At 47.7% G+C, this 26,920-nt stretch overlaps 1 long non-coding RNA gene across 3 annotated transcripts in view; it reads left to right on the forward strand.

Annotated features, from left to right (window-relative positions):
- Positions 1-26,920, forward strand: part of LOC115843234 (uncharacterized) — a 290,851-nt gene that overhangs the window by 259,623 nt on the left and 4,308 nt on the right. Inside the window, exons 1-3 of one of the 3 annotated variants that reach the window (XR_009559218.1) lie at positions 14,936-15,148; positions 15,592-15,701; positions 17,115-17,237. The exons of the other annotated variants lie outside the window; for them this stretch is intronic. This is a non-coding gene — a long non-coding RNA (uncharacterized lncRNA). Of the gene's footprint in view, positions 1-14,935; positions 15,149-15,591; positions 15,702-17,114; positions 17,238-26,920 lie in introns of those variants that run through there. 3 annotated transcript variants of the gene reach the window in all.

The following is a 26,920-nucleotide window of genomic DNA, read 5'->3' on the forward strand; positions in this document are numbered from 1 at the left end:
CCTCGGGTATGTCTCAGCGCCAGGCATGACCCTTCCCATGCATTGCTTCCTTCGATCCTCACCAAATGGGATGATCCCCATTTGCCAGATGAAGAAACTGAGGCCCATGGAGGTTATATTACTTCAGACCACACAATCAAGTTGTGACAGAGCCAGGAATCAAACCCAGGTCCTCAAATCTGTGGTCTTAATAACAGCTGGAATTTGGGTGGGGAGGGAAGAAGAGGGGGCTCTGTCTGTTCCCCTGAGGAATCACTACACTTCGTGGTGCTCTTTGTCTGAACTGGGGTCTGTTGAATCCGTGTTGTGGGAAGTTAAGTGTTCATGCTTCAGGCCCTGGATTGAGCACAGGCCATAAATGACCCATCAGGGTGGAATCCGGGTTGGGCCCAAGGTTCTGAGGATCAGCAAGGAAGCTTGGGGCAGCTCCAGCCCCAGGGGGAAGCAGGAACAGCCGAGGCCCACTTGGCAGTGGGGCGTGCCAGCTTTGGCACTGGCTCCCCACAGACAGGCATGAGTCACTGCGGGGCAGCACCGCTCGGTCTGCCTAGGACGCGCTGTTCTGCGGGGACCACAGCTCCCACTGGGAGCCAGGGCCAACCGGGCAGAGTCTGTGGAAAAATACTGCGGTGGGGTACACCCTGGCACTCTGCTGTGTTTTGTGCTGCCCCAAATTCGCCCGTGGCCTCCTGCCAACCAAGTGGGATTCAGTACATTGGTTTTAAAAAAAAAAAAAAAAAAAAGCCAAGAGAGCAGTTTTTGAGAAGTCCCAGGCCCAGCAGTTAGGCTTGGCTGCCTTCTCTCTCTCCAGGTTAGAATAGCAGCATTATGTGGACCGAGTGCCGGGTATTGGACCAAGATGTCCATGGTTCGGTCACGTTCAGTCCTCGTCTCAGTCTTACGGAGTTGTGCCTTTATCATTCCCATTTTCCAAGTGTTGAAACAGAGGTGTAGAGAAGTGAGAAAACCAAGGTTTAGAGGGAGTTTTCACACTGTGCAGCCCTCCCGGGGACCTCTCCAGTTAATTTAAAGTCACAGGGAGGGGCACGGAGGGAGCTGAGGGCACCCACCCCTCCCCACTTCAATGCAAGCAATCCGTTCTTCTTATATGTGGGACTTCTGGTTAATAGTATAAATAAACAGGCCTCCCCTTGTTTATTTGTACGAATAATGTAAAGTACACGAGGTAGACTCTCAGTTGCCCACTCACTATCTATTTTTCCCTTCTTCACTAACAGAACCTCAGTTTTATTTAGTGTGGTATTGTGTCTATAGCTAAAGGACCCCAATCCCAGCCCTGCTTATAGTGTAGGTAGCCAGTGAGATATAAGCTGAAGTCACCAGATGGGGCTTTTAATAACAGCTCTTAATGAAGAGTTTCTTCACTCACTGGAAGGTGAGACCTTTTGGTCCTTCCTCCGTTTGTCTCCTTTTTCCTGCTTGGAACTGCAATGGAGTGGCTGGAGCTCTGAGCCGCTTTGGACCATGATTCATCATTGAACATGAAAGCTCGTGTGAGACTGTTGATCAGGAGCCTGGGGTATTAATGGTATTACAGCATTGCTGTGCCAGCCCTGTCCTGCCCTCTCCATGAAAGGAAGGAAGCTCACATGTTAAAAGCTGTATTTCAGTTTCTGTTATATTCAGCTGAAGTTAAACGTATAAGGCAACGTTTATTGGGTGTTTGCCTTATGCTGGTCACTGAGCTAAAACTGAAGGCACATAATCACTTTGAACCCTTACAGTAACCTGATGCATTAGGTGAGCTCTGGACCCAGGGAGCCTAGATTCGAATCCTTGCCTCTTTCAACTTAGACAAGTGACTCCATCTCTCTGTACCTCATTTGTCTTTGTTCTAAAATGAGAGTAGCAGCAGTATTCTCTACCTCGTCAGGTGGTTTAGCAGATTAAGTGAGATTATGTACGTAAAGTATATACCTGGCACGTAGTAGGTGCTCAATGAATGTCAACTATTTTTAAAAATTTATTTTATCGAACTGTAGTTGATTTACAATGTTGTGTTAGTTTCTGCTGTATAGCAAAGTGATTCAGTTATATACATTCTTTTTCATATTCTTTTCCATTATGGTTTATCACAGGATATTGAATATAGTTCCCTGTGCTCTACAGTAGGACTTTGTTGTTTATCCATTCTATATATAATAGTTTGCATCTGCTAATCTCAAACTCCCAATCCATCCCTTCCCCAGCCTTTGGCAACCACAAGTCTGTTCTCTGTGTCTGTGAGTCTGTTTCTGTTGTAGATAAGTTCATTTGTGTCATATTTTAGATTCCACATATAAGAGATATCATATGGTATTTGTCTTTGTCTTTCTGACTTACTTCACTTAGTATGATAATCTCTAAGTCCATCCATGTTGCTGCAAATAGCATTATTTCATTCTTTTTAATGGCCGAGTAGTATTCCATTTTATGTATGTACCACACCTTTATCCATTCATCTGTTGATGGACTTCTTGGCTGTTTCCATGTCTTGGCTATTGTAAATAGTGCTGCCATGAACATAGGGGTGTATATATCTTTTTGAATTATAGTTTTGTCCAGATATATGCCCAAGAGTGGGATTGCTGGGTCCTATGGCAACTCTGTTTTTAGTTTTCTGAGGAACCTCCATGCTCTTCTTCATAGTGGCTGCACCAATTTACATTCCCACCAACAGTGTAGGAGGGTTCCCTTTCCCCACACCCTTTCCAGCATTTGGTATTTGTATATTTCTTCATGATGGCCATTCTGACTGATGTGAGGTGATACCTCATTGTAGTTTTGATTTGCATTTCTCTAATAATTAGCACTGTTGAGCATCTTTTCATGTGCCTGTTGGCTATCTGTATATCTAATGAAAGTCAACTATTATCCCCATTATATAGATGAGGAAACGGGTAGATGGGTACAAGTTTCCACAGCCCAAGTGAGGAGGGGACAGGAATTTGAATTTAGACAGAATTCTGTTACAAATTAAAATAAATCAGATACTCACTATTAGATGGCCTGTAAGGATTATTCTTGTTTTAAGTTCTGTCTAGTCTAATGTTGTACGCATCTGTGAAATAATGAATATGAACTAATATATGTCACTGCTTTTCAACTAGTGAAAAAACATTTGGTTTAATGATTTTTCGGCCTCTCCTCAAACCAGCAGAACCTCTGAAATAGGATGCCTCTTTAAAACATTGGGTTTAATGTCCCAGCTGTGTGCTCAGCGTGGACAGGGCTGGGAATACAACAAACAATAAACTGATAAGATAGAGTTTCTGTCCTTCAGGAGCCCCCAGTCTGGTGAGCTAAAGGGGCTCATCAACAGGGCTCACACACAGTAATGTGTTAAGTATCACGCGGGGATTCCCGAATTGTATGAGCAAAGAAGGGGCTCCTAACCCAGGAATCAGAGAAGGCCTCTGAGGAGGCATTGACATTTAAAGCTGAAAGAAGGTGTGGTAGACAGCTTCTGCCGTGGCCCCTGGTGATGCCTGCCCACCTCGTCTATTCACATCCTTGTGTCACCCCCTCCTCGTGTGTGGCCTAGACCCGGTGACTTGATTCCAGAGAATAAAATGCGGCAAAATGGGGACTTCCCTGGTGGTCCTGTGGTTAAGACTTTGCCTTCCAATGCAGGGGTTGCGGGTTCGATCCCTGGTCGGGGAGCTAAGATCCCACATGCCTTGCGGCCAAGAAACCAAAACATAAAACAGAAGCAATATTGTAACAAATTCAATAAAGACTTTCAAAATGGTCCACATCAAAAAAAATTTTTTTTAATGTGGCAAAATGATGGAATGTCGCTTTCAAGATTAGGTTCTGAACTCTGACTTCCATCCCACTGGCACTCCCCCTTGCCCGCTCACTCTGCCAGCTGCCGTGTTGTTGCATGTGCCGTAGAGAGGCCCACATAGTGAGGAGCTAAGGAAGACTTGTGGCCAATGGCTTGTGAGGACCTGAGACCCTCAGTCCAACACCCCATGAGGAGCAGAATTCTGCCACAGTCATGCCAGCAAGCGAGGGGCCTACTCAGTCAGGCCTTGGGATGACCCAGCGCCAGAGGACCCAGTTCAGCAGCGTCTGATTCCTGACCCCTAGAAGCCTGAGATTTAAAATGTTGTTGTTTTAAGTTACTCTGTTGTTGGGGAAATTTGTTATGCAGCAACAGATGACCTCTACAGAGGGGCAGGAATTAGCCGTGTGTCAGAAGGAAAGAAAGGGAGGGTGGGAGGTCGTTCTGGGCAGCTGTGCAGGGGCCCAGACGGAAGAGAGAATGGCTGGATTAGAGAGCAGGCCACAAATGTCCATTCCATGAGGTGAGGAACTTCACCTGTTCACCCACCACCATATCCCCAGTGCTGGGAATGTGAAGAGTGGGCATGCAGTAGGTGCTCAATAAATGTATGGGAGGTGTGGTCAAGGGAACTGAATGCAAAGAAGAATCTTGGGAGGAGAGCTCAGGGCGCATAGCCGAGGCCTCCTGGCCTCCACTCTGAGCCTGGACTGGTCCTCGGGCCCATGGGAGCCTTGGCTGGCAATTCAGTGGGCTGATTGCCGCCCAGTGAGGATGGCCTGGACACTGGGGCTGGAAATAAGGCTCAGGAGGAGAGGGGGAGGCTGACACAGGCCTGCAGGCCAGGGATGGCCTGGACCAAGCTGGCCGTTGGGATAGGGGAGACCCGTGACCAGATCTGGGGCATCTATCGGAAGGACAGCCCATGGTACCTGCCCATGGATTGGATGCACGGGTGGAGGGAAGTGGGAACATCAAGGGACACTGTTTTGGTCAGAGTGACCTGGTGGATGGTGGTGCTGCTTTTGGTGATAGAGAATATTACAGGTGACCCTGGGCAGGTCACTTAGCCTCTGTATGCCTCAGTCTTAGTCATCAATAAAGTAGGGTTAGTAACTCCTACCTAGTAGAGCTGTTGTAAAAATGAAATGAGATGATGGCTACAAACACCTGGAAAAAAACAAGACACACACATAATTTATATGTAGTATATGACTTATATATTATATATGTGATTTTCTTGAAGTGTAGTTGATTTACAGTGTTACATTAGTTTCAGGTGTACAACGTAGTGATTCGATATTTTTATAGATTATGCTCCATTTAAAGTTATTATAGAATATTGGCTTTGTTCCCTGGGCTGTACATTACATCCTTGTATCTTATTTATTTGTATTATATTAGAACCCTGGAGAAGGAACAACTTGGGGTGCTGCAGGGGCACCAAGAGAGATGTTCACTTTTGGAATTTTCTTTCTCCCGTTCTATCCCTGGGAAGAAACAAGCCACTCAAAGGAAGTAAGAACCCTCTCGATGAAAACTCACTTTTGCCAGTTGTGGCAAAGGCAAGTGACATTATGTTTTTGCCGCCATCTGCAAATGGCATCCTCCCGAGAAACGGCCTCTCCTCAAACCAGCAGAACCTCTGAAATAGGATGCCTCTTGGGACGATTAAGTTTGGGCCCACTTGCATCTTGACATCATTCAGGGTCTGAACGTTCCGTCTCGCCACTACAGATGTATAGATTTCAGGGTTCCGAGGGCTAACGGGGAATTGTGACATACTTGTGGCTCAAGTCATTTCTTAGCTTTCAGGCCCAATCGTGCTCGCTCACATAACACGTGGCTCAGGAGCTTGATGTAGGTACCAGCTACCCTGTGTGTCCGACATGTGTCATGTCAGTCCCTCCGATGTTAAGTTCCTGATTGTGCGTGTCATCTATGCAGTCATTCGAACTCTCCAGGTCAAGAATTTCGCCTCCCCAGGAACATTTGTCCAAAGACATCTTTGGTTGTTACAACCATGGGGAATGGAGTGGAGAGGGGTGCTACTGTCATTTAGAGGGTGGAGACCAGGGATGCTGCTAACACCCTACAATGCACAGAACAGCTGCCACCACAGGGAGTGATCCAGCCCCACGTGTCAGCAGTAACGACATTGAGAAACTCTGCTCTAGAGCTACTTGTTTGTTGAACAAGTTCTGAGTGCCTACTGTATGCCAGGTCCCATTCAGCCCTGCAGGTAAGACTGTGAATGAGACCAGTGAAGTTCTTCCCCTCGTGGAACAAACATTCTGATGGAGAAGACGGATAAGAAACTGGTGTACAAATCAGTATGTTTCCTAAGATAATTTCAGATGATGAAAACTGCTGTGTGAACAGGGTCTATGTGTGTTTTCACACACAGTTGTTTCCCTTGTACTTGGCACAGTGCTTGGCATGGAGTAGGGTTCAGTGAGTTTTCACTGATTCCTCAATGATTAAGACCCTGCTGTTGGTTAACTATGTGCCCTTGGACAAGGTCATCTCTCCGTGCCTCAGTTTTTTCATCTGTAAAGCGGGGATTCTCATAGGACCCACCTGGTAGAATTGGGCGATCAAATGAGAGGATATATATAAAGGGCTTGAACATTCCTTGCCCACAGTAAATGCTCAATAAATGTTAGTGACATTCATTCATTCATTCATTCCTCCCCTTTGCCATGGGTCAACTGTAACAGTCTTTGCTCTGACTCCTTGGTTCCATCTCTGCCCTTCACCTTTGGCAGCTCTCATTGGTTACAAGTGCCCAGAACAGTGTAATAGGCCCTCCAGCTGGTATGAGAAGGATGGTGACAAAAGGACTTGGAGAGGAAAGGAGCATGATTGAACGTAGTCCGTGTCACCACTGGGGAGGGCACACATGCAGCTTGTTGGTGCTTCAGGGGCACATGACAAACATCCGTGGTGACCATTTTTTCATGTCCTGGCACCCTGGTAGCTTACACAGGTCCCCAGCTGGCTTCTGACCTCCTAGTAAGGTTTGCTCTTCTTCCACTGCCAACTTTTTCTTCTTATCTGTATCTGCTTCCCAAGGGGGAACTATGGCCTAAGGTCTCGGTTCTCCACCTAGGTGAGTCAAGAGCCTTTTGGTCAAAGTAAGAGGAAATCAGTTGAAATGGACTTAAGCCAAAAAAGGAAATGCATTAGCTCGTGTAACAGAAAATTCGGGGCATGGCAGGATTCAGGATGCAGTGTTTCCAGGAATCTCTCTCCCTTGATCTCGTTTCCTCTATTCTGACCATATCCTCAGGCAAGTACTTCCCAAACACGGGCTTAACCTCCCCATTCCATCCCCACCAACAACTCTGGACTCACATTCAACAGGTTGAGGAACCTCAGCTGAAAGACAGCATCTCTTTTGCAATAGTTCCAGCAAAAATCTTGGGGTCAACTGCGATTGGCCCATCCTGGGTCAGGTGTCCATTCCTGAGCCAATCCCTGCAGCCATGGGTATGTGGGGTTTTGATTGGCTAGGCCTGGGTCACGTGCCTGCCCTCTGATCTGGAATAGGAGCAACTCCACCCATACAGTCGAGATTGAGAACAGAGGGGAGGTGTCCCCCCAAAGCACATCAGGGTGCTGTTACAAAAGGTAACAGCCCAAACCACAGAAGCCATCTGTACCATCTGATTGAGCATAAAACCCAAAGGCTGAAGTCCCCAATTCTTCCCGACTTAGCCGAGTCGGGGGTTAACACTGTTAGCCAGCTCTCTTTTTTGGTGAGCAGATGTCAGTGTGGTGGGCATTCCCTTGAAAGACAGAAGGCTTCAGGAAGGATAACGCCCAGCTGGGCCCAGCAATCTCCCCAGTGCCAAATGCTTCCTGATATCAACTGGACATAACACCCGCCCCATCACCTCTTCCCTGGAATGACCTCCTGGCCTTTCCGTAGAGCAAAAGTTCCGTGGATCTCCTTTCTCCACATAAAACTCACCTAAATTTGGAAACAAACTCATGAAACCAGTTTAATCACAAAGTAAACTCAGGGTGAAATCTGGCCTATTTCTTTTTTAAGCGAGAGATTTGGACATGCCTGTAACTGTTGTGCTGGGTTGTTTTAAAAATTTAGATCCATTTGTATCTGGTGTTTTTAAACTTCTTCCAGTGTTATCTGCTTTAAAATAAGAACAAGAAATAGAAATGACTCTGAACTTTCTCTTTGTTCAGTTGTTAATGGAATAAATATAATAAAAGCGTACAAACTAAACATCATGCAATTAAGAAAAACAACGCTTTTCAGGAGGGCTAACTTGGAATAGAAACTGTGGAATAATAATAATAGTGGTAATATTAGTTCAGGTATATTGCACATCTATGAACCAGGCATCGTTCTAAGCACTTCATCAATATGTGCTAACTTCTAATATTGCCCCCATTTTATGGATGAGGACACTGAGACACAGAGAGGTGAAGTGATTTGGCTAGGGTGACAGTGGCTGCTAAATGATCGAGCAGGGATTTGAAGCCGGCTAGTCTAACTCCACTGGCCCAGAGGCCTAGGACAATCTGGTTCCCAGCCATTGCATCTTAAGGTGACTCACTCCTTCTAGATGGCTGAGAGCTTACCCCACTTGAACCTGTTTTCAGGTTCATTCAGCAAAGGCTGCATTTTATGACTGCCTGATGTTTTTGTAGTTAAGGCTGAACCCATATTGGTAAATGGACTCTCTCAAAATTTCTTCCTCTGCCAAAGTTCTGTTAGCCTGCAATCCTCAAAGCACTTCGCATATACAAACTTCAAAGCCAATTACATCCAGCCTGACGTGACCGGAGGGCACCTCCCAAGGCTCTGGCAGAGATGACAATTGGCAGTGGAGCTGTTTTTAATGATGTTTCATTTTGATCAAACCAGAAAAAAATGTGCAACTGCTCAAAAGGCTATTTACAAACTCCAGCTATGGCCACTGACCCGCATCTAATTCTGCTAATCACATAAACACAAGTTTATCCCCATCCGTGGAATACATTCCCAGCTCATCCCCACCTGCTACCCTCCTCCCATTCCCATCCTCACCCCCCCAAGAGAGCACTTTTGTTTGTCACTTACAATTGCTGTGATTAGTACTGTCTACACAGCAATACCAGTCCCGTTCCCTTTCTTGCTCCTTGTCCCAAGATGTGCCGTTAAAACAGAGAGCTTTGAGTTTCTGTAAAGTCTAAACAATCTCAAATGTGCAGGGCTGCATTTGTAAAAAATGTTCAGAGGATGAGTCCAACTTCAGATTTCCATCTATAACCAATTATATCTGTTAGGATTGGGATTCACTAAATATAACAGAACGCCCCCCTCCAATATGTTATGCCTTAAACAAGATCAAAGTTTATTATTCTCTCATAAAAATATCAGAGATCCAGATGACTGTCTTTCTGTTCTGCCATCTTCAGCATGTGGCCACCAACTTCAAGGTCATCTTATGATTCAAAGTGGCTGCTTCAGTTCCAGGCTTCATGTCTACCTTCTAGGGCAGCAGCCAGAAGAAACTGAAAAGCCAAAAGGCCCTCACACCCTCCCTTCTACAGAACCTTCCTGGTAATAACCCCCCACCAAGTTCTTTTTATGTCTCCTTGGTCAAGTCATAGTCATGTGGTCATATCTAGCCACAAGGGGTGCTAAGAAATGTAGTCTTTGGACATTGGCTCGCAATCAGCAGTCTCTGTTACCATCAATGATGTAGTATGACTAGATCAGCCCAGGAGAACTGGAGTTCTGATCACCCAGAACAGTGCTGGGGACCAAGGAGTCCGCTTCCTCCATCATTCATTGACCCTAAGTCTTCATTACCTGGGACAAACTCCCTTCTTCCAGATCTGGAGATAGGAGTGACTTATTGGTCCTAGGTAAATTTGGTTCAGCAAAATGAAAGGAGCAATCTCCTTCTGTTCTCAAGAGTATGTCTCCACTCCTATGCCCCAGAGGCAGCCATGATCTCTTTAGCTGAGAATCTGTTCCCCTCTTTACAATCTGCTTCACTCTACCCCACCTACTCCAATAGAAAAGTATTTCAAGGCTCTGCTTTGGGTTTCTTTATCTCCCCGCGAGGTGGCATTGCCAACGTATTGGCTCTTCTGCTATCTGTTTTACCTTCCTTCTCTTATTCTTAATGCCCCATCAGCTCTTTCTAGAATCCTAGAGATTGGCTATAGGGTGGCGGGGTGGAGCTCAGAGGAAGTGGGGAGCCCAGTGGGATGGCCATGGTGGGGAGGGGTAGACAGTGGAGTTGATCGGGAATCACTGGGACTCAAAGACCAGAGGGGAGAACTTGGGTTAAAGCAGAGGTTCTCAACCAGGGCGATTTTGCCCCCCGGGAAAGTTTAGCAATATCTGGAGACATTTTCCATTGTCACAGGGTGTGTTCTTGGCATCTAAAGGGTAGAGGCCAGGGATGGTGCCAAACACCCTACAGAGTAGCGCACAGGCCCCCACAGCAAAGCATTATCTGGCCCAGAATATCATTAGCATTGAGGCTGAGATAATCTGGCTTAAAGGGAGCAGAGGATGTAGCTTGATAGTTAAGAGCATGTGCTCTGATGTCAAAAGCTCGGGCTCAAATCCCAGCTGTGACATGTGGCAACTTTATGACTTTGAACAGGCCCCCTGACCTCTCTAGCTTGTCTGCACATCTGCAGTATTGGGGGCTTTCTGAGAGCTGAAAGAGATAATCCCCATAAAGTGTGTTGTCCAGTACCTGGCGCCCACACCTCCCTCACGTGGGGTTGAGTATGAGAAATACTTACATATACATCAGGATTGCCAGGCTGAGGTTTATACAATTTACATCCCATCATGCAAAGCGAAAGAAAACAAAAGGTTGATTCTAAAGATGAAAAACAAGAAACAGAAATCTCGCGGGATTTTGTAAGTACCGTTCCAGGCCGAACCAAAAGGCGAGAAGCAAGTGCCGTTCCACCGAGCCGTGCGCAGGAGGATGGCGGGAACGCTGGCCACCCGGACCCTCTCCTCCTGCACTCCACAAACGCTCGCAGCAGTGCTCCTCTTAGGAGTGTTTGAGGTTTGGACCGGGCCTTCCCCTCTCCAGATTTCTGGTTAAATTTGGTCTCACTGAGCTGAGGCTCTTTAAACAAAGACTAGACGCAGAAGAGAGAAGGAAACGTTTGAGAAATGTTTCCAGAAAGAGCGATCCAGGCAGAGGAAACAGCAAGAAGAAAGCCCTGAGCAGAAGCACAGCTGGTATTCTGGAGCAGCGAGCGGCCAGCGTGGCCGCAGCAGAGGAGGTTGGGGGGCGGTGATGCGGGGAGACCTGGGCCTCTGGAACTTCACTGGGACCTTCGCTGTACTCTTATTTAGATGAGAAGCTACTGCGAAGTTTTGAGCAGAGCAAGGACTTGATTGGCCAGATTTTGACAGAGCCCTTCTGCTATTATGTTGAGCATGGACTGTGGGGCATCAGGGAGGGGGCAGGGAGCCCAGAGGAGGCGGCCACGGGAGTCCAGGTGGGAGGGGATGAGAGGAAAATGGGGCGGGGGGGTGAGGAAGATATTCGGGGTATATTTTGAAGCTGGGACCAGTAGATGTTTGGCTGATGGCTTGGAGGTGGGTTATAAGAGAGAGTCACCATCGAGAGTGACCCCAAATGTTTTGACCTGAGAAACTTTGTCGTGGGTTCAGTAGTGCCCCCCCCCAAAGGCTGTGCCTGAGTTCCAACCCCTTGAACCAGTGATAGTGGCCTTATCTGGGAAAAGGGTCTTTGCAGAGGTAATTAAGTTATGGATCTCAAGATGACATGATCCTGGATTAAGGTGGACCCTCAATCCAATGACAGATGTCTTTGTAAGAAAAGGAGAGGACACAGAGACACACAGAGTTGGGCATGGGAAGATGGGGGCAGAGATGGAGTCAAGGAGCGCCAAGGATGGCCGGGCAGCCACCAGAAGTTAGAGGGGCAGGACGGGCTGGATGCGCCCTCAGTGCCTCCAGAAGGAACCAACCATGTGGACACCATGACGTCTGACTTCCGACCTCCAGAACTGGGGGAGAATAAATTTCCATCGTTCTAGCCACGTAGGTTGTGGTACTTTGTTTTAGCAGCCACGGGACACTCATACCAATGGGAAAGGTGGATTTGCCACTGATTGAGATGGAGAGTCTAGAAGGAGGTTTGTGTAAAAGCGGGTGGAGGGTGGGAACCCTAATAAATCCTGTGCAGGGAAGCCGTGAGCATCAAATGGAGTGACGTACGTCAAGTGCCCAGCATGCCTGACCCCTGCTGTCACACTTGGAACCTTCTCCCCTGACCTCCTCCCTCCTCCGCTGTCTGAAACGGCCCCTGCCTTCCACTGTGCCCCGTCATCCCGTCTGATTTCCTTCCCAGCACTTAATACTCTCTGGAATAATCTTATTCTTTGCTTGCTTTTTGTCATCTATTTCCCTAACACCAAGGCTCATACTTGCCCTAAACTGAAATTTGCACGAGGTTGGGGGCTTTCTCTGTTTTTATGTCATTTTATCTTTCATTTCTTTGTTTTGCTCTTTATGCGTTATTTTCTTTTATGACTCCCCAGGGGTCAGAGCAGTTCCTGGTCCACAGCTGGCCACTGGGAAGCAGTCCTTGAAGGCAGTTAGCTGGTGTTTGGTGACCGCATTCCCTTCTGCATCTTAGACTGATGGATGGGAACTGTTACTGTGGTGAAGACCCTCCCAGGCCACGTATTAAAATGCATAACATTGAGGTTCTGATTCACTAGGTCTGGGTTAGGACTTAGAAATCCACGTTTTTAGCAAGATCCCCACACGATTCTGATGCGAGTTTGTCAAAGTGTGAACCCCTTTGTTGGGCTAAGCTCTTCGAACACATCCTCACACTGCAAAGGGCAGAGAGGCTCTGGAGTTGAACAGAGGTGGAACTCTGTCACTTACAAGCTGGTGATGACCTTGAACATGCTACTTTACCTTTGGGGGCTTAAAAAACAGCCTTTATTTATTCACTAATCTCATAAATCTGCAAGCTAGGCAGGGCTGAGCGGGGACAGCTTGTTTTTGCTTTACATGGTGTCAGCTAGGGTGGCTTGCAGGAAAGCTGGCATCAGAAATCCCTGAAGTCTCACTGACTCACAGTTGGTGCTGATGCTGATGCAGATGGTGATGCTGATGCTGATGAAGATGCTAATGAAGATGCTGATGCTGATGAAGGTGCTGATGAAGATGCTGATGCAGATGCTGATGCTGATGCTGATGAAGATGCTGATGCTGATGCAGATGGTGATGCAGTTGGTGATGCTGATGCTGATGCTGATGAAGGTGCTGATGCTGATGCAGATGCTGATGCTGATGCAGATGGTGATGCTGATGCAGATGCTGATGCAGATGCTGATGTTGATGCTGATGAAGATGCTAATGAAGATGCTGATGCTGATGAAGGTGCTGATGAAGATGCTGATGCAGATGCTGATGCTGATGAAGATGCTGATGCTGATGCAGATGGTGATGCAGATGGTGATGCTGATGCTGATGAAGGTGCTGATGCTGATGAAGATGCTGATGCTGATGTTGATGAAGGTGCTGATGCTGATGAAGATGCTGATGAAGATGCTGATGAAGATGCTGATGCTGATGCAGATGCTGATGCAGATGCTGATGAAGATGCTGATGCTGTTGCTGATGAAGATGCTGATGCTGATGAAGGTGCTGATGCTGATGAAGATGCTGATGCTGATGCAGATGGTGATGCTGATGCTGAAGGTGGCTGTGGGTTCAAACAGCTGGGGCTCCCCAGGCAGCTCTCTCTATCTCTGGGTGATCTCCCTTCATGGTATGTCAAGTGTGGTGGCTTTAGGGTGGCTGAGTTTCTTACATGGCAGCTCAGGGCTTCAAAGGTACATGTCCCAAAAGCAAACTACAGAAGCTGCGTGGCCTCAGAAGTCATTCTGTGTCACTTCTGCCACATTCTGTGGTTAGAGGCAGTCAAAAATCCATATAATTTTCACATCATGAACTATTATTCTTTTTTAACTTTTTTTCCCACCACTTAAAAATGTGAAAACCATTCTCAGCTCCTGTATGGTACAAAAACAAGCAATGGGCCAGATATGGCCCTTGGGCAGTAGTTTGCAGACACCTGAACTAGATAACCACCCTCGGGGCCCAGACCCTGGTGTTATGGAATTTGGGATGCAGTGAGAGAGAGTGAGGACCAGGAGGCCATCCCGGGGACCATTGCCAAGCTGGAAATTATGGAGCTGTTCCCTTACCCAGCCTGACTACTCTTCACAAAGGCAACAGCCTCTGCCTCTGGGGGTGTGGCCTCTGGGTTCAGGAAGTTGAGAAATGCGGTCATTCCTCTGTGGCCTCATAAGTAAGCTATGGCCTTGGGGGTGGAGGGTGGGGAATACCAGTTGGATTCAGAGGTCAGCTTGTTGGGAGGTTCACGAGCAGGCAAGAGCTGCCCCTTGGGAGATGCACGCGTCTTCTCAGAGCAGTAGACGCCGTCTCCTCACCTCTCCATAGCTGTGTCCTCATCTGCAAAGGGGGGGGGGGGTTGGGGAGAGAATGTCTGCCTTGTAGATATGCTGGAGGATTATTAATTAATATATGTAAAGGGCTTTATTGAGCCCTTGGCATAAAGCGAGCACTCAAAAAATGGTAGCGGTTGCTATCTGGGGTAGGCAAAATAGTGTCGTTAAGAGCGTTGGACTCACAGATAATCTTGAGTTGAACCTTGCTAGCTGTGTGACCTTGGCCGAGTTACTTAACCTCTCTGAGCCTTAGTTTCCTATGGAGTTAATAAAACCAGCCTCTCAGGACTAAACCAAATCATGCATGGGCTGTGTTCATGGATTGGAAGGGAGTAAGCAATAAGTCACTATCAATGTGATGCTGATATTATTATTGTTAGGCTGAGTAGAGACTGCCTACCTCATTGGGTGGTAGCTACTCACAGTAGATCATGATAGTATTCATTGTTGCCATTTGAAACACTCTTTCCCTCAAGCCCTGAGCTTGATGAGATAGAGACACAAAGGCAATTAGGGACCAAAACCCCAGCCTTATTCTGGTAAAGCCAGCTAGAGGAAAGGCAGGTCCCTTTCCACTGCAAGTTACTATCTGGAAGTTGGGGGTGCCCCTTTAATTCACAGGAGAAGGCCAAATTAATCATGTGACCACACTAAACGCAGGGGCGGATGGGAAATGTCGTCATTATTCTGGGCAGCCCAGTGCACAGTGAAAATCTTCAGTTACTGTGGAAGCGAAGGGGAACGGATCCTGAGGTTCAATCATTCACAGTCTGTTGAACATAGGAGAAACAACAACAACAAATTCATGATGGAAGTTGGAAAACGGGCCTTGGATGTGTGGCCACGGTCAGACTTCTTTCTACTACTGCCCGGACTGAATTTCAGGGGTCCACCCGGACACAGGCAGAACTGGCCACTGCAGGCTTACCCACAAGGGAGAGGGAGGAAGGGGGTGGGGGATGGAGAGTCCCAATAAATACTCAGCTATTTTTCTACCACTAATTGGGTGTCACTCCTATTCCCTTAGGAAGGAGAGTTGTGGAAACGTTTCTTCAGAAAGGGAACAGTTTCCTCTGCATGGGCTGAGGCAGGAGTGAAGAAGGGGCATAGGTCTGCCTGCATTTGTCTTTAGACCCTTGTATACCCTGACCTATCCCTCCCCTCAAAACCCCCAACCAACCTTCCTCTGGGTGAGTAGTAGTGGAAGAAATTTCTGGAAAGACAGATCAGGGCCAGGCTTAAAGTTCCCTCCATTTCTGGATGAGTTTAGAGCCCGGTTCCCTTTGCAGTGTGGTGCTGTGGGAGGGAGACACAACATGGGACAGATGCTGCTGGAGAAGGACACGTGAGCGGAGGTGCACGTGGGGCCACCGGCCTGTCTGCCTGCCAGACCAGAGAGGTAAGGGTTTCCAGCTCCAGGTGATGGGGTGGGGTTAGAAAGGAGGCTGGCAGATTGCTCAGCCCCTCCTAATTCATACCACATGCTGCTGATGACTGTGGCTTCATTTCCGGAAAAACCTCCCCTAGGGGCTGGGAGAAAATCTCCGTGAAATCTGGCACCCCAGGCTCACGGCTGGTGGATGGGGGAGGGGGGGCCAAGTGAAAAGAATCTGGGCAGCTGCCAGCAAGCAACTGGGGCCACTGGAGGGCATTTGGGAGGCGTGAGCGAGTTCGGGCTCAGGGTCCACGCATCTGTGTGGCCTCGGAAGCACTGCGTGTGCCAAGTCATGGACCCCGAAAGGTGGACACGTGGCCCTGGGGGCACCAGGGACAGTCAGGTGTTGCATTAATGGACATGGTTAAGAACATGGTTATGCACTTTCATGTTTGCCTTCTTTCTCTGACAAATGGCACTAATTTATTATCAATAGTAATGATTTTAAGCTTCCTTTAAAGTACATTTATTAAGCGAGAAAATGAGTCCACTTAAATACACACATATTTATCTATCTGTCTATCTATCTATCTATCTGTGTAATAGTGGAGCTGGTACTCAGATGTGGCCCAGATCCCAAGGACCGGCTGGGATGGCTTGAATTTGGCCAGCACCAGTGCGGGTGGCGCTGAGTCTCCAACACAGATCTCTGGGTACTTTGGGGAGTGCCCAAATATTTTAAGCGGATTTATAATAAAAGAGGGAAACTGAAGCACTGGTCGAAGTGGTTTTGCCAGGGCCCGTCGTTAAACAGTCTCCCCACCAGGAGGTGCCAGAAAAAGGCCATCAGCAGAGGCCCCTACTGCCTTGGGAAGGGGCAACCTCTGTCTTCGGGGCCTGGCTGTCTGTCTCCCATCCCAGAGCCTTTGGACGCACCCCCAATTCCTCCCCTCTACCGCCCCGTGTAGAACATTTCCGTCCCATTCTTGAGTACCTTAGCAATTTGGGCTGGCGTGTTGCTCCTCCCTGGAGAGGCGTACTTGTGGTTTAATCTCCAAGTACAGGACAAAATACTTGGGTTTTGGTTGAAAAGTTCACAGCAGCATCCAGCGGGTGTAAGAGGGGGTTTGTGTTTGGGATGTTTTTAACCCTCTATAATCATCCCAGAGCCTCACAGACCAGTCCAGCAATGCAGTGCCCTTCCCCAGCTCCCCAGTACGACCACATAGTACAGGACGCCTCGAATCTGATTCCCTGCTCGGCCACTGATGGGCTGCGTGACCTTGAGTGAGTGACTGTGCATCTCTGAGCCTCCGTTTCCTTGGGATAAAAGAACAGCAAGAAAGCCAGCCTTCCAAGTGCGTTGTGAGGCTGCAGTGACCCACACGGAGCCCCTCCACTGACATCAGCCTTCCATGCGGCCCATCACCTCAACAGGTACCCTCCTACTCACCTTGGAGGATGAGGCCAGACTCTGATCTCCCCACCCACCCTGGAAGATGACGGAGGTTGGTACCACAGGAGAACAGCTCAGGCCCATTACTGCGACCACCCATCTAGGTAAGGAAAAGCGGGCAGGGTTCAAGGGATGTATGCATATGGATGTACATCGTAGTAATATTTGTAATGATAAAAATGTAGAAGCAATTTAGATATCACTTCTTATAAGATTTACTAAATAAATCACAGCACTGCCATAAAGGGGACACACTTGCTGTTTACTGTACGTGTGTCTTTACTGAAAACGGTGGTTGACCACTCAGCTTTTACACCCCCCTTCCTCTTTCTTCCTGCCAACCCCACTTTGTTTAGGTATTGATCGCTTTCTGATGCAGCCACGAGGCTCCGGGGAAGCTGACCCCACCCCTAGATCCAGCAGAAAGCTCTACTTAATTGACCCCAGGGGTCGGCAAACATATTCAATAAATGACCAGATAGTAAATATTTAAGGCTTCGCAGGCCACACAGTGTCACAACTAATCAACTCTGATGTTGTGACAGGAAAGCAGCTGCAGATGACGCATAAATAAGCTTGGCCGTGTTCCAATAAAACTTTACTCGCAAAGCCAGCGGGCCAAGTGTGGCCCACCCAGCCTAAGCCAATGGTAAACATCTAACCCCCATCGTGACTGGTTCAGAAACTCACTCTGACCCCCGTCAGTACCAAGCGTAGCCCTGGTGGGAGTTACCGGTCTGACCTTTCATGAGGAATGACCGGGAGGCCCTTTGTGGTCAGAGCAGGGCTCTCAGAGGAGGTGACAGTGGATCTGGGACCTGAAGGTGAAGAGGCAGCCACATAGGAGCTGTGGACGGGATCCTAGGTGCGGGCAACGGCAGGTGCAAAAGCAAGAAGGCTTTGTTCTCAGAAAGAGGCCCAGTGCCTGGGGCAGAGTGAGGGAGGGACAGAGCGGGGGGCAGAAGACGGGCTAGTGCTGGGCCGGCTAGCCTGCAGGGAGCGTGTGCCGTGGTCTAGGCAGAAGGGAAGCCATTAGAGAATTCATCGGAGAGTTTCTGTAAGTTATCTGGTGTCACAGGCCTCGAGAAACATCCAGAAAGTTACATGACCAGCGTTAATGGTCGTTATCTCTAGGAGATAATTGTCCGTTCACATTTTGCTTGACTGTGCTGCTTAATTTGTCCACAATATACGTATGTTGAGTCAGAAAAATAAACGTGTCCTCAGCTTCATGGCTGTGCAGCTTGTGCTCTTGCACAAGGCCTCGTGCTCAGATAGGCCCTGCACTTGGCACGTTCGTCATCTTAAAATTCCTAATAAAGTTGTCCTTGAATTTGTATTTTTTACGTGAAGTCCGATGGGACAAGAAGCGTGCGTGTACGGGCCCAGAGGAGACGCGCGCCGCGTGCACAGCACCGTTCCATTCCATACGTGTTCGCTGTTCCCCGTGACATCAGAATCCCCGGGTACCCACCACACACGGCAGGTCAGTGAGACTCAAAGCAAGTCCAAGGCAAGTGTGTTACCTACATAACTGAGCCGTACTGGGGGGCGCCGTCAGCTTTCTGCCAGAACCAGAACTTGCTTTCAATGCAGAAAGAAGGCAAAGGCAGAAAGAAACACGAACAACCAAGCAACCCCTCCTTACACGTGTTACTTCCTTGTATTAGTCAACCATTTACACTGAAAATGATGACTTGGAAGGAAAGGGGAAGACGGTATGAAACCTACGGTTCCTTCGCCTGTCAGTCCTTCCGTACTCACCAGTAAGCGGAAGGTGGAGAGTGTCTGTAGAATGTACCAAGAAGTGAAAGACCCTCGCCCCTCAGTGTCGGGGGTGGACTGTTTCCAGGACCACTGATGGATTTTGGATAGGTCCATCCAAAACGTGACTGTGACTGATGCATCCGTTCTATCAGCCATTCTATCCTTGGTTCTGCACCTGTGGATTCAACCAACCGGGGATCGTGTGGGATTTTTGTTTTAGGTTTTTTTTTTTTTTTTTAATGAAAAAAAGTCCTCCAATAAGTGGACCTGCACCATTCAAGCCCATGTTGTTCAGGGTCAACTGGAAAACAGTTGAGTTCATTTTGTGCAGCGTTTCCACTCCTCTGGTACACATGCATATATGAGCTAGGAAACAGAAGTTGTGTAATTTTGCTGATTCTGCTTATAGGTTAAATGCTCTTCTATTTGTATTTAGTATCGGGATTGTGCCATATAAAAAGTAATGGCAAAAAGGCATGCCATTCATGAATTTAATATCCTATGAGTTTAATATAATTGAATATAATAGTGTAAAACTAAAATGTTTCCCTGTACTTAGAACATTAAGTGGCGAATAAAAAGCACCGTAATAAGTCAAGAGAGAGAGACCGCAGAAGAAAGGGAAAAACCTTTATATTTTAGTACCTTTAGTACCTGGAGCAGTGCTTTTTTTCCTGCTGTTCGAACCAGGGCCCTGCGTTTTCACTTAGCACTGGGTCCCACAGGTTGTTTAGTGAGTCCTGTGTACTCTGGAGAAAGAAAGGAGAGGAGAAATATTCAAGGGTGCAGAGCAGGGCTTGGCCAGTGAGGGGCTGGCTCTGAGCCCAGGCCTGGCCTCCCCCCACCAACATTTGCAGAGAGGAAGGAGCTGGGAGATTTGTTTGCACTCAGTCCACTTCATCAAGTGGCCCGGCAGGCATCAGCAGTAACTTAGACTTTATCACAATATTTTCTTTGCCTCCCCAGACTTCACCTTCACCCTGAAGGTGAAGTTTGGGGAGGGGGAGCGGCTGCTCTGAGCTCACTCCCCGGGGGTCCTCCTGGAGACCTGCAAGCACAAAGAAAGCTCATTCTTCTGCTCTTAAAAACAATCAGGCCCTTTCCCTCTGTTATTTATTTTTTCATTTTAAGTCCAATTTAGAAAGAGCTGGGGGCCGTGACTCAGTCCTTCCTCGTGCCCCTTGGCGAGGCTGCAGACAGGAGCATGGGGCCCAGCTAATCTCCGGGAGCAATATTTATGACCCTCTGAGAGGTGGAAGGCAGACACTGCGCTGTCAGAGCAGCCAGGAGCTGTGGCCCTGGGGGGCCCAGCACCCTCCCATAGGGACAGCCTCACCATTGCCAGCTCAGCTTCCCCGCTAGGCTCCTTGGCTTCTGGGGCTAGCAGGGCTGGGGAGCCAGGGCAACAGGTGGCCAGGTGGCCTTTCCAGGGCCTGAGGGAGGGGTGGTGCCAACCGTACCCTCAAGCACCTTCCATGGAGCCCCTCCCGCCCCCCCAGGACCAGATGGGAGCAAGCATACTCTGGAAGGAAGCCTTGTGCCTGGGGGGCCCTCAAGGATCAGGAGGAAAGGAATTGAGAGCAGGAACGCTGTCTGCTCCAGACGGCGGGATGATGTCACCCTCTAGGGGGTGGGGCTGTGACATTTACTCACTGGGCCATTCTGAAGCTTTCTCCAGCGTGGCCATCCAGCACACAGACAGAGTAGGGGAAGGAGCTTGGCTTTGCCTTCCCTAGGGGCAAGTTTGAATGCCGGCCCCCAGTCTCTGGAGCACCTCCTTCGTATGGCTGATACAAGGAGGGCACATAGAGGTACTCCATGCATGTTAGTTTTACTTATAATCAAGGTGCCCCAGAACCTAAAATGTCCCGACTTTTAAATGTCAGTGTGTCAGAGACTGCTCTTTGTCCCCCAAATTTATTTTCTCCTTCTTCCTGGCTAATGGCATTTCTGGATTTTAGCTGGGCTCGCTAAAATCCGGAAGATGGATAACGGCCATCCCGAATAAGCTACACCTTCAGCAGCTATATGGTCTAGAAATATAATGTTATTGTTACAAAGGGGAAAGAAAAGGGATAAGCTGGTTGTGCTAATAGATTAAAAATTCTTTTTAAAAAAATTTATTTTATTGAAGTATAGTTGATTTGCAATGTTGTGTTAGTTTCTGCTGTATAGCAGAGTGATTCAGTTGCACATATATATTCTTTTTCATTACGGTTTATTACAGAATATTGAATATAGTTCCCTGTGCTATACAGTAGGACCTTGTTGTTTATCCATTCTGTATGTAATGGTTTGCATCTGCTAAGCCCAGCCTCCCACTCCATCCCCCCTGCACCACCACCCCTGCCTCGGCAACCACAAGTCTGTTCTCTGTCTGTGAGTCTGTTTCTGTTTCGTAGGTAAGTTCATTTGTGTCATATTTTAGATTCCACATACAAGTGATATTATATGGTATTTATCTTTCTCTTTCTGACTTACTTCACTTAGTATGATAATCTCTAGGTCCATCCATGTTGCTGCAAATGGCATTATTTCAGTCTTTTTAATGGCTGAGTAGTCTTCCATTGTGTACATGTACCACATCTTTAGCCATTCATCTGTTGATGGACGTTAAAGTTGCTTCCATGTCCTGGCTATGGTAAATAGTGCTGCAGTGAACATTGGGGTGCATATATCTTTTTGAATTAAAGTTTTTGTCTCTTCCAGATATATGCCCAGGAGAAGGATTGCAGGATCATATGGTAACTCTATTTTTAGTTGTTTTTTTTGCGGTACGCGGGCCTCTCACTGTTGTGGTCTCTCCCGTTGCGGAGCACAGGCTCCGGACGCGCAGGCTCAGCGGCCATGGCTCACGGGCCCAGCTGCTCCGCGGCATGTGGGATCTTCCCAGACCGGGGCACGAACCCGTGTCCCCTGCATCGGCAGGCAGACTCTCAACCACTGCGCCACCAGGGAAGCCCTATTTTTAGTTTTTTCAGGAACCTCCATACTGTTCTCCATAGTGGCTGCACCAATTTACATTCCCACCATCAGTGTAGGAGGGTTCCTTTTTCTCCACACCCTCTCCAGCATTTATTATTTGTAGACTTTTTGATGATGGCTGTTCTGACCAGAGTCAGAAGAGTCAAAACTACTATCTCATTGTAGTTTTGATTTGCATTTCTCTAATAATTAGCAATGTTGAGCATTTTTTCATGTGCCTGTTTTCCATCCGTATGTCTTCTAGGAGAAATGTCTATTTAGGTCTTCTGCCCATTTTTTGATTGGGTAGTTTGTTTTTTGATATTGAGTTGTATGAACTGTTCGTATATTTTAAAAATTAATGCCTTGGGCTTCCCTGGTGGCGCAGTGGTTGAGAGTCTGCCTGCCGATGCAGGGGACGCGGGTTCGTGCCCCAGTCCGGGAGGATTCCACATGCCGCGGAGCGGCTGGGCCCGTGAGCCATGGCTGCTGAGCCTGCACGTCCGGAGCCTGTCCTCCGCAACGGGAGAGGCCACAACAGTGAGAGGCCCGCGCACCGCAAAAAAAATAAATATTAATGCCTTATCGGTCGCATCGTTTGCAAATATTTTCTCCCATTCTGTAGGTTGTCTTTTCGTTTTGTTTATGGTTTCCTTTGCTGTGCAAAAGCTTTTAAGTTTAATTAGGTCCCATTTGTTTGTTTTTATTTCCATTACTTTAGGAGGTGGATCTGAAAAGATATTGCTGAGATTTATGTCAGAGTGTTCTGCCTATGTTTTCCTCTAGGAGTTTTATAGTATCGGGTCTGACATCTAGGTCTCGAATCCATTTTGAGTTTATTTTTGTGCATGGTGTTAGGGAGTGTTCTCATTTCATTCTCTTACCTGTACCTGTCCAGTTTTCCCAGCACCACTTATTGAGGAGACTGTCTTTTCTCCACCGTATATTCTTGCCTCCTTTGTCACAGGTTAATTGACCGTAGGTGTGTGGGTTTATTTCTGGGCAAGGTAGGGTCTCTTAAAGATGAGGGTACAAAGGTTTATGACATTGAGTATGAACTAAGATATGCTTCGCCTGGGATCAGTGAGAAGCTCTGGGTACCTGGGGCCAACAGGAGGCACAGGGACCTCTGGCATGATGCATTCTAATCACCCACCTCCCATATCAGACACGATAGAGAGGGGGATACAGATAGAGAGGGAAGGGGGTCTGCCCCTGAGCAGACACCCAGGTAGCAGCAGCGCTGGGCCTTGAGAGAGGTGTCACTGCAGGTAAAGAAACAGAAAATTGAAATATGCAAGGGACCCAAGGATTCCCTCACTCACGAGCTGGGTAACCCTCCAACTCCTTTGTAAGTAGCCTTGATGGGGAGATGCCCAAAGGGTCCCCAGGGTGTGTTGAAATGGGGTGGGGAGCCTCTCAGATTTCGCAGAGGGCCCGCCCCTGCAGTTTCCTGAGCACAGCTGCTCTTGAGGGTCCCCTGGCCCCAGGCCCCCATCAGCACCCCTGACTCATGCCTCTGTCATCACAGGAGAGCTGTTCTCCCAAACAGAGGGAAGAGGCTGCGGTGTGCTCATGGGCAGCTGCAGATGAGGGGTCTCTGAGCTACCAAACGTCAGCAGAGCAAAGACTCTTTTTAACCAGAAGAGAGAGGCTTAGGAGGTTAGAAGGATGTCCTGACAAATCATGACTTCCCAGCTTGACCCACAGGTCATGGGTTTCACTGTGTACTGTTCTCTTCTGAACCTAAGTCTTTGAAGATGGAGGCAGGAGCACAACGCATAGGAACATATCCTGGCTCTGCTACTTACTAGCTGTGTGACATTAGATGGTGTACATAACCTCTCTGAGTCTCAAGTGCCTCATCTGTAAAATGGGGTAGATAGGAGTAGTTCCTTGGCAGGGTTGTAAAGGTTAAATGAGAAGCGCACAAATCTCATCTGCCTATGAATTTGCATTATGAGTGTTGGATGAAACACTACAAATGGCTACTTTTGTTTTCTTATGGACAGTGTCCTTAACTAGTGTGTTGGTTTCCTATGGCCACTGTAACAAATTACCACAAACTTAATGGCTTAAAACAATGCAAATTAAGGATCTTACTGTTCTGCAGTTCAGAAATCCTAAAGTCGAGGCCAAGTTCCTTCTTGAAGGCAAGGCTCCGTTCCCTTGCCTGTCCAGCCTCCAGAAGCCTCCTGCCTTCTTGGCTTGTGGCTCTTCCCTCCATCTTCAAATCCAGGAGCATCTTCAAATCTCTCTGTCATCACATCTCCCTCTCTGACTCCAACCCTCCTGTCTCCCTCTTACAAGGACCCTTGTGATTAATCCAGGATAATCTTCTCATCTCATAATCGTTAACTTAATCACATCTTTGAAGCCCCTTTTGCCACAGAAGGAAACATTCACGGGTTCTGGGGATTAGCATGTGGACACATTTAGGGGGCCGTTATTCTCCTTCCACAACCAGTGATAGTGATTTAAGGGAAAAAATGGGCCTGAGAAGCCATCTTTAAGGTGGCTGTTTGGATTGTCATTTTCTAAGATACGCAACAATGGCTCAAATAACAAGGGTTAAAACAAGATTAATATCTTTTTTTTTTCTCTCTCTCTCCTCCCCTCCTCTAGCTCTCTATCTCTCGTTTTCTCTCTTTCTATCAGGTCCTCATTCTCTCTGACCTGATGCTCCGCCATCCCTAGGGGTGTTCCAGGTAACTCTCCACCATGCCTGCAGACTAGCCAATGGGAAATGGGGGGAGGGGAGAGCACACACCCTCTTCCTTTTATGGACACACCCAGAAGTTGGAACCTTGACTTTCGTCACCATCCCATTGACTGGAACTTGGCCACACAGCTGCAAGGAGGGTTGGGAAATATGGTCGTTCTAGGTGGCCACGTGCCCAGTAAAAATGGGAGTCCTAGTTCTAAAAAGGAGGGAGAATGTTAATATTAGGAGACAAATAGCAATTCTGCCATAGGGCTGAGAGAGGAGAGAAAACGGAGATCTCTGTCACAGACATGGGGCTGGAGGGGAGAATAAGCAGCTCCTCCCAGGTGGGAAGATACAGAAGTACCCATCACACACACAGTTAATAGCTTAGTCAGTTTCTAGTCTCGTTCCTCCTTCCTAAGAGGAACCCTGCTTCGGTCAAGATCACAAAGCACTTGGCTAAAAAGTTTGATCTCCCAGTCTCCCTTGAGACCGTGAATGTGCGCAGAAATCTGCTGGGGCTATCTGGAACAGCGTTCAGCTTCCTGATAGAAACACCCTCCCTTCTCGCTTCTCTGGTCTTCCTCTTCCTACCAGAAGCTCAGGAGTTTCTGCAGGTGCAGCAGCATCTGTCAAACATGACAAAGGGGTACCCAGGGGGAGCCTGGGTCCTTGACGATAACACTGAGCCCTACCATCTGTGGACTGCCTGCTGCAGACTTCCTTCTAGCAGAGAAAAGCAAACCCCATGTTTGTTTAATCCTCTTTGCTTTGGCAATTTGGGGTCTCCCTGGCCTGACTGTTTGCCCTCTGCCCTTGTACGTTATAGTGGGGCTCGCTGGTAGGTGTGCTCTGCCCACATATACACAGCCCATGGCTTATCCCACCATCCCAAGGAGAGGCCCCTTGGGAAAGGAAAGCGTATATAGTTGCAGAAGAAACCCATGCTTCTTACAGTTATTAACCAAGTTGATGCTTTATTTTTAAATGCAAAACAACATTTAAAGGGTCTCAGGAGATATGGAGAAAACAAACATTACAAAAGGGAAAGATCAGGGCTTTCCTGGTGGCACAGTGGTTAAGAATCTACCTGCCAATGCAGGGGACACGGGTTCGAGCCCTGGTCTGGGAAGATCCCACATGCTGCAGAGCAACTAAGCCCGTGCACCACAATTACTAAGCCTGGGCTCTAGAGCCCACGTGCCACAACTACTGAAGCCCGTGTGCCACAATTACTGAGCCTGCGCTCTAGAGCCCACGAGCTACAACTACTGAGCCCATGTGCCACAGCTACTGAAGTCCACACACCTAGAGCCCGTGCTCTGCCACAAGAGAAGCCACCACAGTGAGAAGCCTGTGCACCGTAACGAAGAGTAGCCCCCACTCACCGCAACTAGAGAAGGCCCTCATGCCGCAATGAAGACCCAACACAGCCAAAAATAAATAAATAAATAAAACATTAAAAAAAAAAAGGGAAGGATCAAAGTGGATAAATGGAATACTTCACTCTGAAATAAGCATAGAGAATTCAGGGAGAAGAAAAATCATTTTCATTCTACTTTGTATCTTCAGGAGGATTCAAGAGACAGTGCACTGATGAGAAGAGGTTGTTGTGAAAATGGAATAGTCAGAGAAGAAGGAATCAGGCTTGAAAATGAGAAATAAGATTACATTTGAAAGGTTCGATGAGTGGGCTGAGAAATAAGACATGGCCAATGATAAAGTTAGTGATCTGGAGGACAGAATTGAAGAAATCTCCCAGAATGTAAAGAGACGAAGCTGGAAAATGTAAGAGAAAAGTCGAGACAAAGAGGATGAATCCAGGAGTTCCAGATGCTATGAAATGGGAATTTCAAAAGAAGAGAGAGACTGGAAGGGAGGAAATAATAAAAGAAATGAGAGGAACATTTCCCTGAACTCCAGGAAAGGCCTGAGTCCTCAGATTACATGCTTCACCTGGTTCCATTTACAATGCATACCTATAGACCTCAGGGAAAATTTTAAAACATTAAGAAAAAAGAGGCGGGACTTCCCTGGTGGCACAGTGGTTAAGACTCCATGCTCCCAATGCAGGCGGCCCGGGGCCAATTCCTGGTCAGGGAACTAGATCCCACATGCATGCCGCAACTAGGAGCTGGCAAGCCGCAACTAAGGAGGACATGTGCCACAACTAAGGAGCCTGCCTGCCGCAACTAAGACCTGGCACAACCAAATAAATACATAAAATATATTTTTTAAATTATTTTTTAAAAAAAGGGCTTCCCTTGTGGCGCAGTGGTTAAGAATCTGCCTGCCAATGCAGGGGACACAGGTTCGAGTCGTGGTCCAGGAAGATCCCACATGCCGCGG

The sequence above is a fragment of the Globicephala melas genome, chromosome 15, assembly GCF_963455315.2.
Source record: "Globicephala melas chromosome 15, mGloMel1.2, whole genome shotgun sequence".
Taxonomy (NCBI): domain Eukaryota; kingdom Metazoa; phylum Chordata; class Mammalia; order Artiodactyla; family Delphinidae; genus Globicephala; species Globicephala melas.